Below are 18725 nucleotides of genomic sequence, written 5' to 3'. Positions count from 1 at the left end.
AGCTTAACTGAACAAGCTGAGATTAGTAGCTAATTGGTTTCCATGCAGAAGTGAGTCTGATTTTACACTCTCCAGCTTTTGTAAATCAACCCCAATGGGGTGCAGATCTGCATAGAAACCAATCGGCTTCCAGATTTTATTGCCAAAGCTTCATTGAACAAGCTGAAGTTCGAAGCTGATTGGCTACCATGCACAGTTGCACCAGATTCTGAGTTCACAGGTTTTGGTAAATCTCCCCCACTGTGTTTTGTAAAGGTAAATAGGAACTAAAAGTGTACTCCCCCAGGGACATTTCAGAAAAAAAAATGACAAGCAGAAAGGTGGTAGTTTAATGTATCCAGGTAGAATAGTCCAAACTAGGGATGCACTGATATCAGTTTTTTAAGACTGAGATACTTTTTCTCAAGAATTTTTCTCGCCGATACTAATTACTAATACCTATTTTGCATTTTTTACATGCCCTGATTCACACCAGTGTGACTTTGAGATCAAGCTACTTCAGCTTGAGTTCAAAGCCGCAAATCAGTGCGTTTTGAACCTCCGATTTCATTTAACAGTCTGAGGCAGCCAGGGACTCCCATTAAACCCCTATCACTGTGGTACTGGCGATTGGGTGTTAATGGGGGTGCCTGGCTGCCTCAGGGTTTGAGGCACACAGACACCCTTAAATTCAGATCTTACAGCTAGAGATGGGCTGAACACCCCCGGTTCACGCCAGAACACTGCAAAACTACAGACCCAGACCGCGAACCCTATTAAACTCAATGGGACCCACATTTGAAAAATCAAAAGTGCCCATTTTGAAGGCTTATATGCAAGTTATTGGCCATAAAAAGGGTACGGGGGCCTGGGAGACATGTATTAATGCAATTTTTTTTTTTTAAAGATTGTTTTTTTAAGGAGCAGTGATTTTAATGATGCTTAAAGTGAAACAATAGTTCCTGGGGGCTCCCCTTAGTCTACCTGCAAAGTGGTGCATTTGTACCGTGTATAGAACCTGCTGCAGCAAAACTGACATATACAGTATAAAGACAAAAAAAAAAAACATTCAAATTGATTTTACCTGCAATCTTTCTTAATTTTGTTAACAACAGCTTGGGGAGCCAGTCTGTATGATTAAAGCGCTACGTAAACTGTTGGCGCTATATAAATTCTGTATAATAATGATGAGGCCACAATTTAGTGCAGTCAGAACAAGATTAGAGATTTTTTGGATACATTCTGGTGTCTCTTTGGCAGACTTTGGATAGAAATTGTTGCACCACAGTAAGCAAGCCTTATGTTAAGAGGCCAATTTGTTGTTTATAAGTGTTATCCCCTCTCTGTAGGCTTATGTTACTCCCTTCCTTAACCTCAGAACCAACATCAGAATCAAGTAATGTCTGTGCATCCTCAAGAAGCAAGTGGCAGACGCTGTGTTAAAATAATTCAGCTGACTCCTCCATGCATGATGCTGGGGCTATGGCAGGAGTAGCTGTAGACAAGGAGGCAGAATAAGCTACTCTGGTAGCTGCGGTATACTGCACACTAGTGTCAGCTTGGGTCATAGAGGATGAGGAGGATGAGAATGGTTTAGTAAGCCAGTAAGCCAGTCCACCTTTGCCCATGGACACAGATGCTGCTGGCCCCCTCATAGTGGCATGGGAACGTCTGCCTCTCCTTGTTGGCCTCCCAGACATGATGGGGGGGCTTATTACCCAAATTTAATAGAAACTTGGAAATGTGTGATTGCATACACTTTATTGAATGAAAAGTGGTGTTTGGTTTGGTTTGCACTTTAAATTAAGGACTAACGCTTTTTACAGAAATGTAAAAACTATAAAAAAATAAATAAAAAGCGGGAACGCCAGTGTTGCAGTCAGAAAAACTGAGGCTGGCAATTAAAAAAAAAAGGGGGCAGGGAGGGGACAAAAAAAACATGCAGTAAACAAAAAAAAAAAAAAGGGGTATACAGCATTGTATACAGCACTAAATGTTAGGTAATGCTGTGTTAACCACATCAGCCCCGGGAGGATTTAACCCCTTTCTGACCAGAGCATTTTTTGTGTGATTAACGATCGATTTACATCGAGGGACACTTTTTTATTTTTTAATAAAGGATTTGTCAAAAAACTTTGTTACTTTTTTACACTTTTTTGGTGAATGAGTAGGGGTACAATGTGCCCGATACTCATTCACATGGGGGGTGGGGGATGTGGGGGCCCGCTTGTTAAAGGGGGCTTCCAGATTTCGATAAGCCCCCTGCCCGCAGACCCCCACAACCGCTGCCCAGGGTTGTAGGGATGAGGTCCTTGTTCCCATCAACAGGGACAAGGTGCTTTGGGGTGGGGGTGTAGAGCCCCCCATGTTGAGGGTATGTCTCCTGGTATGGTTCAGGAGGGGGGGGCTCGCTTGTTCCCCCCTCCATTCCTGACCTGCCAGGTTGGCTGCATTTTTTTTATCTTGGAGTGGAAGGGCCTGGTATGGACTGGGGGGAGGACCCCACGCTGTTTTTTTCTTTATTTTTTCAATAGCTGGCTGCTGGCAATGCAACCACGAGTCAATTTAAATGTGATTTGACTTGTTTTGTTTTCTTTAGAAATGTCATTTTTTGCTGCAGCATGTTTTATGCATGCTACATATGTGCCACTTTACAGGCAGACTAAGGGGACCCCCCAGGCACTATAGTTAAAGGAATTTTTCATTTTTATTGTTGCACTTTAAGCATAATTAAAAGCACTGCTCCTGAAAAACAATTGTTTTTAAAAAATTGTTTTGCATTGATACATGTCTCCCAGGGCAGTACCCGGACCCCCATATTATGAACAATTTTTAGAACAAAACATGTCAGTTAGATACTAGTCCATATGCTGTTTATTTTGGCCCAGTGATATAATTTGTGCACTTAATGTGTAAGACATAAGTAACTTTTATTTGTGTTTCATTATCTGGTGGATTTTATCATTACTTACCGTATTTTTCACTCCATAAGACGCACCTGACCATAAGACGCACCTAGGTTTTAGAGGAGGAAAACAAGAAAAAAAATATATTCTGAACCAAATGGTGTATTTAAATATTTTCCAGTGCTCATGAAATGCAGCCTGACCATTGCCAAAGAAATGCAGAGTGACCATTGCCATAGAAAATGCAGAGTGACCATTGCCATAGAAAATGCAGAGTGACCTTTGCCATAGAAAATGGAGAGTGACCATTGCCATAGAAAATGCAGAGTGACCATTGCCATAGAAAATGCAGAGTGACCATTGCCATAGAAAATGCAGAGTGACCATTGCCATAGAAAATGCAGAGTGACCTTTGCCATAGAAAATGCAGAGTGACCTTTGCCATAGAAAATGCAGAGTGACCTTTGCCATAGAAAATGGAGAGTGACCATTGCCATAGAAAATGCAGAGAGACCATTGCCATAGAAAATGCAGAGAGACCATTGCTATAGAAAATGCAGAGAGACCATTACCATAGAAAATGCAGAGTGACCTTTGCCATAGAAAATGCAGAGTGACCAAAATGCAGAGTGAACGTTGCCATAGAAATGCAGAGTGAACATAGCCACAAACGCAGCCTTATCTGATGTTATCCCTTCCGCCTAACAGAAGACAGAGCAGCCCGAGCAGCCGAATGCTGTTTTCTGTCCCAGGAACCAGCCGGAAGATCGCCCGGCGCCCACGGGGTGTTTGGAAGTCTGTCCCCCACTCTCCTGCCTCTCTTCCGGTGGTGGCGGCGGGAGGCGATGCGAGTGGTGGCAGGGGGCGGTGCCAGCGGTGGCGGGGGGGGGGCGGTGCCTGTCATATATTCGCACCATAAGACGCAGGGACATTTTCCCCCATATTTCTGGGGGGAAAAAAAGTGCGTCTTATAGTCCGAATAATATGGTATACTTGACAACACAGGATGGAAGTAAAGGCGACGGTTCCTGCAGCTCAAAGTACATATTTGCCAGCACACTATTGATCTTCAAATAATATCCAAAGTTTTTTCATGTTTTGGAGTCACGCTAGACCCCTCGTCAGACATTTGACATGCCTGATGATGGAGTTGGCGTAGCTCCAAAACGCTGCACTTATTTGCTGTGATGTGATTATCCTTCAATTATAAGAAAATGTTTGGATGTTATTTGAAGATCCATGGTGTACTTACAAATGTGTTCATCGATATGTGATATTTCCAGTCTCCAGCTGGTTGTTGCTACAGCACTTGCTTTCCTCAAGCCTTTTCAAGGAACACGTACGATGGAAATATTGACATTGGTTCCTGCAGCTGACTCTTTTGCCAAAGGGGAAGCAGCTCCAGAAGATATAATTCCACTTGACTTAAGGATTTAAGAGGGGATATCCTGGCTGTAGCTTTGTGGCAGTGTAAGCAGAGTTTTTCCCCTATCTATAGTGGGCAGGGCCGCTGATAGGGGGAACCACAAGTACTCTTGTAGGGGGCCCGAGCACACAAGGGGGCCCACACAGGGAGGGGGATTAGTGATGGACGACAAATGCAAAACTCTTCCTCCAGCAGCTGAAAGCTGGTCTCGCCCCCTCTCCCTGCTGCCAGCTTTTATTTGCTGAGAAAGAGACAATCGTCCCTCACAAATCCCCCACCATTGGCGCCCCCCCCCCCCCACCAGCACTGGCTCTGTTAACTCTGCTCCTGGGTTTGTTATCTTGGTAACTTTGTTTCTCCCACTCTGTCTCTCTGATCTCAACCGCCCAGCCTGTATATTTTTTTCATCTCATCTATTTATTAACTCCATGTTATCTTTTAGATTTAGAGGAATTCTGTGAGTTAGCTTGGGTTCACACTATTGCAAACACAGACATTGCATGTGATTTGCACCGCACTGCTGTGCAGATCACATGCGATGTCTGCGCGATCCGAATTCAGCTGTAAAGTTTGTATAGCTGAACTCACATTGCATTCGCACAAATATGCTGCAGGAACCTTTTTTTTCAGCACCGGAATCAGTAAACATCCATGCGATCCGATTCCTGTCCAAATTCACAGTTCACACTGCGATCTGCGAACCGGTCTGGGGGTGTCATTAACTTTCTATTGACACGCGCAGCGGTTTGCAGAGGGCAGTGTGAACTGTATGCGAGGGAGATGCGATGCGGGAACCCACACTGGAATCGCGCTATTTCCCCCATCGCAATAGTGTGAACCTGAGCTTATGTTGTATTTGTGTCTGCTAATAATGATTTTAATGTATTGTTAGCGAAATATAGCGTTAATATTTTCGGGGGGGGGGGGTGGGGGCTGTCAGGTAGTCTGTACGGGGCCCGCGATTTCTATCAGCAGCCCTGATAGTGGGAGTAGGGTTCTCAGAGTGTTGCGGATCTAAGCTCTGTAGTAATTTACCCTACTTGTAGTTGGCACGGCAGTGTAGTGGGGCAAATCTGGAGAATGCCAAACATACGGGAGACCTGACCTCTGTTATTCCATTGGGGTCAGAGAATCCAGTGAGTGCTTTATTCTGCTATATTATGTTCTCAAGGATATTTATTATTATTTTTATACAGGATTTATAATGCGGCAACGGTTTGCGCAGCATTTTACAATATAGAGGAAGACAGTGCAATTATAATACAGTTCAATACAAAAGGGACAAGAGGGCTCTGCTCGTGGAGCTTACAGTCTAAAGATAAGAATACAAAGGGTTTGCTTTAGAAGATAAGAAGGAAAATTATTACTGAAGTTTAACAAGATTTATTGTGGACACAAAATTTAGAACTGCAAAATGTTTAAATGTCAGCTTGGGGTGGAGGTGGTGAGGAGGAGAAAATGGACAGGCTTCAACCTGGGAGTTGTATCTGGGTGGAGTGAGATTGTTGATGACTAGACGTGCAATTTTTTCGTGCCCGAATATATATTCGGACACATTTTTGGCTATTCTGAGATTCTGAAAAGCCCCCCACCCGCAGACCCCCAAAACCACTGGTCCCAACAACCACCCCCACAACATGGGGACAAGATGCTTTGGGGAGGGGGGACTGAGCCCTTCCTGCCCCAAATAACCATATTGAGGGCATGTAGCCTGGTATGGTTCAGGAGGGGGGGAGGATGCTTGCTCGCCCCCCCCCTTTCCTGGCCTGCTGCATGCTCAGATAAAGGTCTGGTATGGATTCGGGGGGGGGGGGGGGGGCACGTCGTTTTTTTTTTTAAATTGGCATAAGGGATCTCCTTAACATCCACACCAGACCTTAACCAGTTGCCGACCGCCGCGCGACGATGTACGTCGGCAGAATGGCACGGGCAGGCAAAAGGACTTACAGGAACGTCCTTGCCTGCCCGCGGGTGGGGGGTCCGATCGGACCCCCCCCGGAGCCCGCGGCAGTCAGCAAATCTTCCCCGGCGATCGGAGGTGAGGGGGAGGCCATCCATTCGTGCCCCCCCCCTTGCGATCGCTCCTAGCCAATCAGATCATTTCCCTGCCTCTGTATTGTACACAGAGGCAGAGGAAATGATGTCATCTCTCCTCGGCTCTGCATTTTCCGTTCCGGCGCCGAGGAGAGAAGACTGCAATGTGAGTGCACCAACACAACACATCACAGTAGAACATGCCAGGCACACAATACACCCCCGATCACCCCCCGATCACCCCCCCCCCCCCCCCCCCCGCCACACTGACACCAAGCAGTTGTTTTTTTTTTTTTGTTTTGTTTTTTTTTCTGATTACTGCATGGTGTCAGTTTGTGTGGTAGGGCAGTTAGTGTTAGCCCCCTTTAGGTCTGGGGTACCCCCCTAACCCCCCTAATAAAGTTTTAACCCCTTGATCACCCCCTGTCGCCAGTGTCGCTAAGCAATCATTTTTCTGATCGCTGTATTAGTGTCACTGGTGACGCTAGTTAGGGAGGTAAATATATAGGTTCGCCGTCAGCATTTTATAGCGACAGGGACCCCCATATACTATCTAATAAAGGTTTTAACCCCTTGATTGCCCCCTAGTTAACCCTTTCACCAGTGATCACTGTATAACTGTTACGGGTGACGCTGGTTAGTTCGTTTATTTTTTATAGTGTCAGGGCACCCGCCGTTTATTACCGAATAAAGGTTTAGCCCCCTGATCGCCCGGCGGTGATATGCATCGCCCCAGGCAGCGTCAGGTTAGCGCCAGTACTGCTAACACCTACGCACGCAGCATACGCCTCCCTTAGTGGTATAGTATCTGAACGGATCAATATCTGATCCGATCAGATCTATACTAGCGTCCCCAGCAGTTTAGGATTCCCAAAAACGCAGTGTTAGCGGGATCAGCCCAGATACCTGCTAGCACCTGCGTTTTGCCCCTCCGCCCGGCCTAGCCCAGCCCACCCAAGTACAGTATCGATCGATCACTGTCACTTACAAAACACTAAGCGCATAACTGCAGCGTTCGCAGAGTCAGGCCTGATCCCTGCGATCGCTAACAGTTTTTTTGGTAGCGTTTTGGTGAACTGGCAAGCACCAGCGGCCTAGTACACCCCGGTCGTAGTCAAACCAGCACTGCAGTAACACTTGGTGACGTGGCAAGTCCCATAAGTGCAGTTCAAGCTGGTGAGGTGGCAAGCACAAGTAGTGTCCTGCTGCCACCAAGAAGACAAACAAAGGCCCGTCGTGCCCATAGTGCCCTTCCTGCTGCATTCGCCAATCCTAATTGGGAACCCACCACTTCTGCAGCGCCCGTACTTCCCCCATTCACATCCCCAACCAAATGCAGTCGGCTGCATGAGAGGCATTTCTTTATGTCCTCCCGAGTACCCCTACCCAACGAACCCCCCCAATAAAGATGTCATGTCTGCAGCAAGCGTGGATATAGGCGTGACACCTGCTATTATTGTCCCTCCTGTCCTGACAATCCTGGTCTTTGCATTGGTGAATGTTTTAAACGCTACCATGCACTAGTTATTAGCGTAGGGTACAGCATTGCACAGACTAGGCACACTTTCACAGGGTCTCCCAAGATGCCATCGCATTTTGAGAGACCCAAACCTGAAACCGGTTACAGTTATAAAAGTTAGTTACAAAAAAAAAGTGTAAAAAAAAAAAATATATATATAAAATAAAAAAAAAATAGTTGTCGTTTTATTGTTCTCTCTTTCTCTACTCTCTCTCTATTGTTCTGCTCTTTTTTACTGTATTCTATTCTGCAATGTTTTATTGTTATTATGTTTTATCATGTTTGCTTTTCAGGTATGCAATTTTTTATACTTTACCGTTTACTGTGTTTTATTGTTAACCATTTTTTTGTCTTCAGGTACGCCATTCACGACTTTGAGTGGTTATACCAGAATGATGTCTGCAGGTTTAGGTATCATCTTGGTATCATTCTTTTCAGCCAGCGGTCGGCTTTCATGTAAAAGCAATCCTAACGGCTAATTAGCCTCTAGACTGCAGTGGGAGGGAATGGCCCCCCCCCAGCGTCTTCCGTGTTTTTCTCTGGCTCTCCTGTCTCAACAGGGAACCTGAGAATGCAGCCGGTGATTCAGCCAGCTGACCATAGAGCTGATCAGAGACCAGAGTGGCTCCAAACATCTCTATGGCCTAAGAAACCGGAAGCTACAAGCATTTCATGACTTAGATTTCGCCAGATGTGAACAGGGCCATTGGGAAATTGGGAAAGCATTTTATCACACCGATCTTGGTGTGGTCAGATGTTTTGAGGGCAGAGGAGAGATCTAAGGACCCCATTTTTTTCAAAAAAGAGCACCTGTCACTACCTATTGCTGTCATAGGGGATATTTACATTCCCTGAGATAACAATAAAAATGATTTAAAAAAAAAAAAAGGAAAGGAACAGTTTAAAAATAAGATAAAAAAGCAAAAAAAAAGCAAAAAAAAAGCACCCCTGTCCCCCCCTGCTCTCGCGCTAAGGCGAACGCAAGTGTTGGTTTGGCGTCAAATGTAAACAGCAATTGCACCATGCATGTGAGGTATCACCGCGAAGGTCAGATCGAGGGCAGTAATTTTAGCAGTAGACCTCCTCTGTAAATCTAAAGTGGTAACCTGTAAAGGCTTTTAAAGGCTTTTAAAGGCTTTTAAAAATATATTTATTTTGTTGCCACTGCACGTTTGTGCGCAATTTTAAAGCATGTCATGTTTGGTATCCATGTACTCGGACTAAGATCATCTTTTTTATTTCATCAAACATTTGGGCAATATAGTGTGTTTTAGTGCATTAAAATATTAAAAAGTGTGTTTTTTCCCCAAAAAATGCGTTTGAAAAATTGCTGCGCAAATACTATGTGAAAAAAAAATGAAACACCCACCATTTTAATCTGTAGGGCATTTGCTTTAAAAAAAAAATATAATGTTTGGGGGTTCAAAGTAATTTTCTTGCAAAAAAAAATAATTTTTTCATGTAAACAAAAAGTGTCAGAAAAGGCTTTGTCTTCAAGTGGTTAGAAGAGTGGGTGATGTGTGACATAAGCTTCTAAATGTTGTGCATAAAATGCCAGGACAGTTCAAACCCCCCCAAATGACCCCATTTTGGAAAGTAGACACCCCAAGCTATTTGCTGAGAGGCATGTCGAGTCCATGGAATATTTTATATTGTGACACAAGTTGCGGGAAAGAGACAAATTTTTTTTTTTTTTTTTTGCATAAAGTTGTCACTAAATGATATATTGCTCAAACATGCCATGGGAATATGTGAAATTACACCCCAAAATACATTCTGTTGCTTCTCCTGAGTACGGGGATACCACATGTGTGAGACTTTTTGGGAGCCTAGCCACGTACGGGCCCCCGAAAACCAAGAACCACCTTCAGGCTTTCTAAGGGCGTAAATTTTTGATTTCACTCTTCACTGCCTTTCACAGTTTCGGAGGCCATGGAATGCCCAGGTGGCACAAACCCCCCCCCCCCCCCAAATGACCCTATTTTGGAAAGTAGACACCCCAAGCTATTTGCTGAGAGGTATAGTGAGTATTTTGCAAACCTCACTTTTTTTCACAAAGTTTTGAAAATTGAAAAAAGAAAAAAAAAATGTTTTTCTTGTCTTTCTTCATTTTCAAAAACAAATGAGAGCTGCAAAATACTCACCATGCCTCTCAGCAAATAGCTTGGGGTGTCTACTTTCCAAAATGGGGTCATTTGGGGGGGGGGGTTGTGCCACCTGGGCATTCCATGGCCTCCGAAACTGTGATAGGCAGTGAAGAGTGAAATCAAAAATTTACACCCTTAGAAATCCTGAAGGCAGAGATTGATTTTCGGGGCCCCGTACGCGGCTAGGCTCCCAAAAAGTCCCACACATGTGGTATCCCCATACTCAGGAGAAGCAGCTAAATGTATGTTAGGGTGCAATTCCACATATGCCCATGGCCTGTGTGAGCAATATATCATTTAGTGACAACTTTGTGCAAAAAAAAAAAAATGTGTCACTTTCCCGCAACTTGTGTCAAAATATAAAATATGCCATGGACTCAACATGCCTCTCAGCAAATAGCTTGGGGTGTCTACTTTCCAAAATGGGGTCATTTGGGGGGGGGGGGGGTTGTGCCATCTGGGCATTTTATGGCCTTCAAAACTGTGATAGGTAGTGAGGTATGAAAACAAAAATTTACGCCCTTAGAAATCCTGAAGGCGGTGATTGGCCCCGTACACGGCTAGGCTCCCAAAAAGTCCCACACATGTGGTATCCCCTACTTTTGTCTACTTTCCAAAATTGGGTCATGGGGGGGGTTGTACTGCCCTGCCATTTTAGCACCTCAAGAAATGACATAGGCAGTCATAAACTAAAAGCTGTGTAAATTCCAGAAAATGTACCCTAGTTTGTAGACGCTATAACTTTTGCGCAAACCAACAAATATACACTTATTGACATTTTTGTTACCAAAGACATGTGGCCGAATACATTTTGGCCTAAATGTATGACTAAAATTGAGTTTATTGGATTTTTTTTATAACAAAAAGTAGAAAATATCATTCTTTTCAAAATTTTCGGTCTTTTTCCGTTTATAGCGCAAAAAATTAAAATGGCAGAGGTGATCAAATACCATCAAAAGAAAGCTCTATTTGTGGGAAGAAAAGGACGCAAATTTTGTTTGGGTACAGCATTGCATGACCGCGCAATTAGCAGTTAAAGCGACGCAGTGCCAAATTGAAAAAAGTGCTCTGATCAGGAAGGGGGTAAATCCTTCCGGGGCTGAAGTGGTTAAGGGTTGTTTTTTTTAAACGGGCAGTTACATTTTGTTTACATTCTGCTGTCAGCGAGAATCATGCTGACAGCAGATAAGTCATGGTTGTTAAGGACACCAGCAGCTGCCCACTTCTTAACAACTAGCTATTCTGATTTCTGCATACACAAAAGGAATGCCAAAGATACGAAACAAATTCCGCAATTCAGAAAACGCATGGTCATGAACCACATCAGGCCACATGCCCTCAACATTGGGGAGGTACTTTGGGGCAGAGGGGCTCTACCCTCCCACCCCAAAGCACCTTGTCCCCATGTTGATGGGGACAAGGGCCTCTTTCCCACAAACCTGGCCCCTGTGAGGCCTGCTATGGATTGGAGGGGGGACCCCATGCTGTTCTTTTTCTGCATTCTTCATTGCCGGCAATCTTTTATTTACACTGGTTGTTAAGGACCTGGTGGACAGCTTCCAGGCCCGCTCCTTAACAACAAGCTATTTTTCACACAGAATTCGAATTGGTCGATCATTTTTAATCAACTAAACGAATTCCAAAACAAATCAACCAAACAACATTTAGTAACGTAACAAATCTATCTGCACGTCTTTCGATGACAATGTTGTCATCAATGATATCAAAGACTCAAGGTCCTCTGCTGCGGGCAGTTTTTGGTGAATTTGTGTTAAATGGGATCTTTCATGCTCAAATGTCTGTGCAAGGACCCCAGGAGTTTAGACATCAAAGAGAGGGACCACTATTGCATTGCCACCCTTTTAGATACCTGATGCAAGGGTAAAATGCCTTATCTACTGTCTCCTTCTCAGAGGACGTTACAAAAAAAGTACTAGCAAAATAAAATAAGATATTCTTCTCCTTTCCAGTTTAAAGTAAACCCTGAAGCCTAACCCAATTGTTTTTTAATAAGCAGAAAATTTTTAAAAAATAGTAAAACGTGAAAAAAAGACAACACCCACAATAACACACAAACAAAAAAAGACTGTAAAGGAGGCTCAGCAGGTAAGCATCAGCTACAACTGTTGCTGACACACTTAAAAACATGTAGCCTACCACAATGCAATCCACAGTAAATTAGTGCAAAATAGCACAGTATACCAAATTACTCACCCTACAAACTGTCAGCTCTCCCTAAATTACTCCAACACACTGACAAATGGCTGCTGGGAACCCAGGTTTTTATATTGAGAGGGCTGACACATAACAAAGCTCCACTAATTGGCCCTTGTAAGCCAGTTGACCTAGGTTCAAAGGCCTGGCAGAGCATTAAAAAGAATTTGGTCTTTTATTAAAACTTGCAATTTGGTACTACAAAAAAAAGGATTTTAACAAACTATTAAATTGTTGTGCCACCAGCCAATTTGGTTGAAGTTAAAGTGGATATAAACCCGATTCATGAAATTTGACTTAGGCGCATATTTCTGTAGTGTTTACTTATCTCTCTCTGAAGCCCTGAGTCCTGTGTCTTTATGCTGTTTTGTTCCTCTGTTATCAGCATGATAACTTCTGCCAAGTTCTCCAAGACGGGAGATAAAAGCAGCCTAAAATTTGTGTCAGGCAGGGTGCTATAAATAGATTAGCAGAGAGCTGATCTATTCAAAGCACAGCTCTGAAAAGTATCTTCGTTCCTCTGACTATGTGGAGAGGGGGTGTGTGCCTTTCCTCCAATCAGCTGTCACACAGTGTACGCCAAGAATCCACCCCTACTGCTGATTGAGGAAGTAAAAATTCTAACACATTGTAAGAATTCTAAAGAATATAGAAAGCTCAAGACAGCAGATATACATGTAAAACTTATGTAGGGAGATTTGTTTCATCCCTGTTTATCATCTGAGTCTATTCACTTCACTAGGTATAGGAGAGGGTTTACATCCACTTTAAGGGCTGTAACTTCCCTATAGCTTTTAGATCTGTTGTGGTTGCTACTTCCACTGATCAATTCAGGTCTATCACCACTTCTACCTAAAAAAGCCTTTTCAAGTTGAAATGAATTGAATTGGTGTTGTTGCTGCCAAGCTAAATGTAGAAGTTAAGGTGGAAATTTAGCTAAAAAAAAAAAAAAAAAAAAAAAGGCAGGAGTCTCAGTCGTCAGATAGTCCACACTTTCTTACAGAAGGTGTGAAAGTGTGGACTATCTGGAGACAGAGACGGTTTGCTGAGCTCCTGCGGCCTTGGTGATACCCCAGAAGCAGACCAGAACTCTAAACTTAGTTTTGACAGTGGTGAGCGATCTAAGGATGGTATGAGAGCTGATCCTGTATGATTCAATCCTTTATGGAGCAATTTTCCAAGATGTAGTTCTGATATGGGTGTCACCGACTGGTGGATGGATATTATGCCTTTATGATCCCTGTAATTCGTGATCCATGCAGTTTGATAAGCAGCCATCTTCTTTAAAGGAGCACCTCTGAGCACTTCAGCACTTTGAGATTATACTGCACATCGAGCACCTTTCACATATATGGACAATTATTTGATTTATTAATTATTATTGTACTTTTTGATATATTGCTTGCCTATTATTGCTTAGAATTCTGTATAGGGGACATTCAAGGTCCATATCACTGTTCATTTGCACATTGCCTGTTTGCACTTTATACTTTGTAAATGGAACATATCGTTGCTTGTTTGCACATTGTTTATTTGCACATTATGTATTGATTGCAATGTCCGATCAGCCCCTAACCTGTCCACCTTTAGGAGATCCCTGAAAACTCACTTATTCAGGGAAGCCTATCCCACACCCACCTAACAACTGTCCCCAAGCCACCCCCATCAAATCATTCCCTGCATCTATTACCTTTTGTGCCACCACCCCCTCCCTTTAGAATGTAAGCTCTACGAGCAGGGCCCTCCTGTCCCTTCTGTATTGAACTGTACTGTAATTGTGCTGTCTCCCCTCTACATTGTAAAGTGCTGCATAAACTGTTGGTGCTATATAAATCATGTATAATAATAATAATAATGTAAGATTAATTCTTAAAGGGACAGCTCACTATTCTTTTGAGGACTGGGCAGTATGCGCCCAGGAGCAAATGTCAGCTAAACACCAGAGCCCTACGCACCGGGGCTAAATACCCAGTGTGCATGGGGCCTAAAACACACTAATAAAAACTCTGCTTTAGGCTCATTAAAAACTAAGTGAATTTCATGTAGTGTCTATGCACCTTTAGATGGCTGCCCATCCTCCAAATCCTTTGCAAATACTGACTTTACAGGAGATGGCGGTAGTTTGAATAGAGCTAAGCATGCACCCTACCCTCCACGTGGCAGTTGCTGAGGTCACCCACCGTTGTGGGAGGCTGAGGGTGGTATGTTGGGGCACCCCATACCCAGAAGTGGTGAGTCTTCACAGGAGATCCAGCAATGGCTCAGTGGAGGCAGGCAGTCAGGAACTGACCCATGATGCCCATCCATGTGTTACTTGGCTACGCCGCTATTGATTACCATTAAGCAGCATGCAAGCAATAATAATTCTATTGTTTATTTATACCGGAAACCCCTCCACGATCCACTGCAGTTTGAAATCCTGTGTCTGCTCTGTGCAAAAACATGTTGTGTGTCTCCAGCTTGGTGTATGCAGACAGTTTCTGCCTATTAGATCTTCTGCATTATTTCCCAACATCCATTACCGCACCTGTTCTAATCCTGCAGATGCACACAGAGTACCTGCTGAGCATCATATGACAACTTCTCCAGACCTGAACATCCCTCTGTGACTGTGAGCAACAGGTGTATACACATCACAACACCCAAGAGCTTCCCAAAAATCATCACCTGACCAAATCCATTACGCCCCTTGTCCCTGATGACCTAAATCAATCACCTATCACATTAAGACAACTCTAACTTTACTACACTGCCACATGTCACACCACAGCTGTGACTGATCAACCTTTGTAAACAAACCTCAGCTGCAATTAACAATGCCAGCCTATCACAAACAAGCCTTCCCTTTAACAATGTATAGATTGTTAGAAACAATGTATATAGATTGATCCCTCGGAAGAACAGCCAAAGTGACACCTGCTTGTGTATCAGTGCACCCCCTGCCCCAGGGACTGGAATGGGTTAAATGCATTACTAAGCACATAGTAAGAAAGCATGCAAAAGGCAAAAGGATTAACCCTTTTAAAGGTCACTTCTGACATCAATCAGCAAACTGCACATTCATCAGTTAATGGATCTGGAGAGAAAATAGTGCTTCCAGTTGAAGAATAAAAAAAATCCAATTTAAAAGGCAAATCCTGGTGCAGTATGACATACCAGCTAATTACCATTTAAGTCCAGAGGCGATCCCCTGTCTGTCTGCCCCCTTTCATGGGAAGATCATAGAACATGTGTATATGGGGCTTACCTTGGCTGTGATGATGCTGGTGTACAGGATCCTGGCTATGGCAGGACACGTTCACAGGGCTTTATTCCGAGTCTTGCAGCTGAGCAATGCTTGGAGGAAGCTGATACTATCTGCCGCTATTAGGAAACGATGTGCACGTCTATGCTTAACCTGCTGTTTGAATGCCTGTCGGGTCTATGCTGGCATACTCACGCATGCACCCCGAACAGCCACCAGGGGGCCGCAAAGGTTTGTGCTGAGCGCTGAGCAGCCCGCTATATGATCAGTGCGATCAACAGCATCACCGCTCCGAGGATGATCCGGATACTGCTGCAGCGCTGCTCTACAAATTGAGTGCCGATCATTTCTGGATCCCAGTGATCCTTCACATATAGGGGGCATCTCTACATCCAGGGGGACTGGGGACTAATCAGGGGCCGATCCAGAGGCTAATCTCGGGAGGGGCACTGGCAGAAAATCTTGCGGGCAATTTGTCGGGGCAATGGCTGGTGTTGGCGCTTCAATCATCACAGTGCCATGGTTGTTATGGTGTCGAAATGATTGAAGCGCATTATTTCTATTTTTACATTGTAATATAAAATTAAATAGTTCAACTCACCATAATGCAGAATTGGTGGGAGCCCCGAGTGTGTCAATTGCTACCGTCGCCTGCCACCAGATGCAGCCTGTCACTTGCCACCGTTGGCTGCCACCAAATGGGGATTGTCACTTGCCATGTCACTTGCCACATCCCCTGCCACCAGATGTGGATTGTCACTTGCCAATATCGCCTGCCACAAGATGTGGATTGTCACTTGCCAATATCGCCTGCCACAAGATGCGGATTGTCACTTGTGTGTGTCCCAGAGTGAGGGCAGGATGTGTCCCAAAGTGAGGGCAGGCAGTGAGAGATAATGTAATCTCTTTGCTGCCTGCACCTGCACAGTGATGTCGGTGTTCTGTCAGAAGCTGAGCTGCGGTAATGCAGGGTGAGAAATGATGTCAGAAAGCTGCTACTCATCAGAATATGCAACCAAATTGATGTTGCATTGCGGCCATCTTGGTACACCCCCACTTGTCCGCAGTAAGCCTAGTTAGAAGTCGGCAAGCGGACATCTTTATACACCCACCGAAGTCTTGCTTTTCACAGTTATTTTTAACAGTAAACTCAGCTTATTTAGTGAACTATAAGTTGAGTTCACTGTTAAAAATAATTGTGAAAAGCAAGACTCTGGTGGGTGTATAAAGATGTCCGCTTGGCGACTTATAACACTAGGCTTACTGTGGACGAGTGTGGGTGTACAAAGATGGCTGCGACGCCACGTCCCTTCAGTCGCATATTCAGATGGGTAGCGGCCTCCTGACAGAACACCTGAAGCTCAGTCACACGCCAGCCCACTCACCAGCATGACCGCCCACTGGTATGAGTGCTCACTCACCAGTCTGCCCATCCGCTTGCTCACCCCCTGGCCTGCTCATTCACCCGCCGGCTCACCCACTCATTATTTTCTCGGAGGGAGCAATTGCCCAGTTGCCCCCCCCTGGATCCGCCCCTGGGGCTAATGCCCAAGTGACTACAGCAGCCTTCCTCAACCGTTTACCCGTTCACTCCCACAGCAGTTTTTTCTTTTTTTTCTTTTCTTTGTACACGTTAAAATGCACATTTTAGGCCTGAAGATTCTTTAACCCCTTGCTTACTGTGCACTTAAACTCTCTTCTGGCCCAGGCCAATTTTCAGCTTTCAGCGCTGTCACACTTTGAATGACAATTGCGCGATCATGCTACACTGTACCCAAATGAAATTTTTATCATTTTTTTTCACACAAAAAGAGCTTTCTTTTGGTGGTATTTAATCACTGCTAGTTTTTTTATTTTTTGCTAAAAAAACACGAAAAAAGACCAAAAATTTGGAAAAAAACAAAACAAACGGGTAATTTTTCTTCTTCATTGATGTGTGCTGATGAGGGTGCACTGATGGACACTCATAGGTGGTACTGGTGGGCACTGATGAGGTGGCACCAGTGGGCACTGATAGGTGACACTGGTGAGCACTGATAGGTGGCACTGATGGGCGAAACTGAAGGGCATTGATAGGTGGCACTGATGATGAGACACTGTTTGGCAGCACTAATGGGCACTGATAGGTGGCATTGGTGGGCATTTATAGGTGGCACTGATTGGCGTCACTGATATATACTGGCAGGTGACACTGGTGGGCACTGGCAGGCAGCGATGGTGGGCACAGATGAGGTGGCAGTGGCTCTCCCTGTTCGGGACAGATGTCTCTTTGACAGAAGCTGGTGATCAGCTTTTTTTTTTCAGCGTGAGGAGAAAAAAAGCCAATAACTGATCTTCTGTTAACATCACGTGATCAGCTGTCATTGGCTGACAGTTGAATATGTGGTAAGGGGCTGGGATCAGTCCCTTACTCCGAGCTGTGATCAGCCAAGTCTCATTGACTTGGTGTTCACAGAGCGTGCTGTGTACGCCTCGCAGGGGGCGTGCAGGCAGCTCATGCACAGGAGGATGTCTATTGACAATTAGCAATTACGGCCTGTGCTGTGGCCGTCTAAAGCGTGGGCGAGAAGTGGTTAACCCACCCCTAAACACTATAAGGGAAATCAATGAAGCCCTAGCTATGCTTTTCTGGTGGTATGATCCATTAACGCGTTTGCTGCCAGAGTCGTTTTTGCACATATATTTAAAAAATAATTTTAGGCTTGAAAATTACATAAAACACCCCAATATATATCTTCTGAAAGCAGACACCCAATAGCGTTGGTGCTCAAACTGTGGCCCTCCAGCTGTTGCGAAGCTATAAGTCCCATCAGGCCTCAGCCTTTAAGATTCATGCTTGTAACTTTCTTGTCTATATTCCTATCGCACACATTTCTGCAAAACAAGGCTCATCAATGGTGGGTGCTGTAGGGATTATCAGCTGGATCCTGAAGACATCAAGAAAGTGTATATATTCGCCAGCACACCAAAGATCTGCAATCACTGTCCAAAGGTTTTTATTGCAGAGAGATCACATCATAAAGACAAGTGCAACGTTTCAGAGTCATGCAGGACCCCTTTGTCAGGCTTGTCTTTTTTGGACGGTTATTGTAGATCCCTGGTGTGCTGGCAAATATATACACTTCCATGCTTGTAACTATCACCCTTGCAATGCTTCATGGGACTTGAGTTTTGCAACAGCTGGAGGGCCAGAGGTCAAGCACCCATGCCTAGAGCAATGGTCTCCAAACTATGGCCCGGGGGCTAGATGCAGCGC

The 18725-nt window shown here is 44.4% G+C and overlaps 1 protein-coding gene across 3 annotated transcripts in view; it reads right to left on the bottom strand.

The window, feature by feature from the left end:
• The window catches only part of RAP1GAP2 (RAP1 GTPase activating protein 2), a 1157030-nt gene extending 1141347 nt beyond the window's left edge, over positions 1–15683 (bottom strand). For all 3 annotated transcript variants that reach the window (XM_073616723.1, XM_073616725.1, XM_073616724.1), the window contains exon 1: positions 15473–15683. The gene's annotated coding sequence lies outside the window, so the exon portion shown is untranslated. The remainder of the gene's footprint in view (positions 1–15472) is intronic.
• Between the last annotated feature and the right edge of the window lie 3042 nt (positions 15684–18725).

Source organism: Aquarana catesbeiana, linkage group LG02, assembly GCF_042186555.1.
Source record: "Aquarana catesbeiana isolate 2022-GZ linkage group LG02, ASM4218655v1, whole genome shotgun sequence".
Classification (NCBI taxonomy): domain Eukaryota; kingdom Metazoa; phylum Chordata; class Amphibia; order Anura; family Ranidae; genus Aquarana; species Aquarana catesbeiana.
Note: the sequence above shows the minus strand (reverse complement) of the source record. Positions and strands in the feature narration are given on the sequence as shown.